Genomic DNA, 2,723 nt, shown 5'->3' with positions numbered 1-2,723 from the left:
CAAATAGAGACAAAATATAGGACAAGAATAAACTGTATTCTCATCAATAGATAAAAATAGTTGTTCATAAAATGAATATGAGCCTGCATATATAGGAAAGCCTATATGGATATGTGAGCACACAAACATGACATTTGGTTCAATAAGAAACTAGGGTAGGTAGGAAATAGGTGTGATAGGTAGGAGAAATAATAAAATATTCCACATGAGGTGGATCACCCACCGAAGGTGGAATTATCACTTCACAATAAGTGGATATGATAGAGTAGTAACAAGATCACACCATAAAAGGTGGAAATTCTCCTACACTTACTATCCCAATGTGGCACAAACACCCAAGTGTCTCATACCTAAATTAATATGAAATGCATTTCCTAAGTAAACTTAAGTAAGTTGTAATAATATCCAACATGAATAATTATTTACACCAACACCCCCCCTTAAGTGCAACTTAGGGGAATGCACTTAAGTCTACAATGCAACTAAGCAATGCAAGATGGGTCCCGAATACTAGGCCATGTTAGGTACCCATGTACAAATGCAAATGCATGAGAACCAATGCAATGAAATCTCTCAGAAAATGGGGAAAAAGAGAAAAACCCAATGGGAAAAAACCCGCTTCCAAAAGAGAGATGAAAACTAGATACAAAGATAACTCTCACAGAAGAATATGAGGAACAAAACCCCATGTGAGGAAAAAGTCCCCCCCATATGAGAGAAGAAGAGAAGCTAGGTAGCCCCCATGTTGTCTTCAAAATCTGATTCCCTTTAACATCCTTAAAATAATATGGTTAAACTCGGTGCAGAAGAGACATTAAAGATAAGGAAATTCTCAAGACAACATATGACAAGGTTTGATTGAACCTTCTACACTTTGGACTTACTCAAAGCCCAGGTGGGTATACCTTTGTGAATTGAATTCACACTTTCAAACATAAACCCACAGCAAACCAGTCCAGAAAACCAGTGGATCTATTCACCTTGAAATCAACTGAAAAACAAGAATGGAAATTATACTTAAATTCAGCATTTCGATCAACAAAACATGTAATAAACAACTTCAATCAATACCAGTGCCTTATCCAAGGTCACAGAGTCATCTAAACTCAAATAAGACTCCTCAAACAAAACATCTTTATGTGTCCTGTTGGCTTGGTTTTTATTAATCCTTGTATATACCTGACACCTACAAGAATTCATGCATTCCAAATTAAGCTATGATCATCAAAATTCAAAGTCTCTTCCAAAGAGTTTACTGGTATGAGTGATCCCCGCATCTTTAATTTCCCTCCTAAAGAGAAAAGCTAACGAACACTTCTACTAAAATTGCTTTGCAATTCCATTCAAATAGAACAACCCTAGATTATTCAGAATGAAAACAGTAAACAAATTGTAAACACACTTGAAGACAACACAAAGCTTCACTCAAAACCGATGGTCTGTATATTGATATTAAGTTTCAAGAAATATTACAAGAAGTTTTTGAATATTCTCCATTAGACTTGGAAAAGATCAGATAAATTTCTGCAGCATTTTCTTACAATTCTTTTGCGATCTCTTTTCCTCTAGTCCTGGTATCCATTTATAACAACATGGATGCACAAAGCTTTGGACTTCTCGAGGAGAGTTTGTTACAATCATTTCTTTCAAAATAAAGAGGTTACAAGCTTTTCGCAAAAATAGTTACAAGCTCTTTTCGGCCTCTACAGTTTCTTCAACAAGCTATTCAGTTGCAACCTCTTCTACCTTTTCAGGGGTGCTCTCCAATTGTTCCGGATCATGGGTGGCATATTTAGTTGTCCACTCACCATACACCTCTTCTTTCAACCATGAGAAATTAATCACTTTATCCTTGGTCTTAGTCAACCTTTTCCAAGAATTTCTTATTTTGTTGACTTCTGAATTGAGAAAACCATAATGTGACTTAATTTTCTCTATCTCTTGTATTGTCAAAACAAAGAAAGAAGCATCATCTAGATCAATAACTCCTTTAACTCTTGCTGATGATTTAGCTTCTATCTCCTTAAGCCACATTTGTTTGTCCTTTAATTGATCTGGGCTAGCAAAAACTCCTGGGAGCAACTCAAAAACTTGATCAGTGTACTCCTTTTTGCACAAATTAACCTTCCTATCAACATTATCCACCTCCGCTGCTAATTGTACTAAGACTTTAGCGACATCAGAAGTGGATTTGATGATGGGATTGGCCCTTGCTTCATCATAGGATACACACATAAACTCTAAATCTTGCTCCCTAGGCCTCCATTTGTCAAAAATAGATGTCAAAATGGCCTTATCTCTCTTGAGCTCATTCCATATATTCATAATTTTACCTACATTGTTATAGAGTAATGAGACCTTTATTGTATCTGCAAAACTAGAAATTGTAGCCCTTACTCTCTCCTCATACTTCTTTGCATATAAGGCCTAAGCCTGTTTCAAGTTTTCTAATTCTTGAGGAGTAATTTCAACCATTTGAGAGCTAGAGGGTGCTGGAGATGGTGGAAACTCAATGATAGGGCTAGTAGGTGGAGGTCTTGTAGGAGAAGAGGATATCATCAGTGTTGAAGACTCACCTTGATGGTATTGTCCAGTCAACTGGCTCTACAGCTTGGCAATGATGCTATCCTTACCTCTTACCTCCTCCTTGGCATTGTTATAGGCCTTCAAAACTGTTTCCAACTTGACTTGGAGGGCCTCTTTCTCTTTGGCTTCCTTCTCTA

This window comes from Cryptomeria japonica, chromosome 3 (genome assembly GCF_030272615.1).
Source record: "Cryptomeria japonica chromosome 3, Sugi_1.0, whole genome shotgun sequence".
NCBI classification, from domain to species: Eukaryota; Viridiplantae; Streptophyta; class Pinopsida; order Cupressales; family Cupressaceae; genus Cryptomeria; species Cryptomeria japonica.
The sequence above is the reverse complement of the archived record's forward strand: the minus strand, read 5'-3'. Positions refer to the sequence as shown.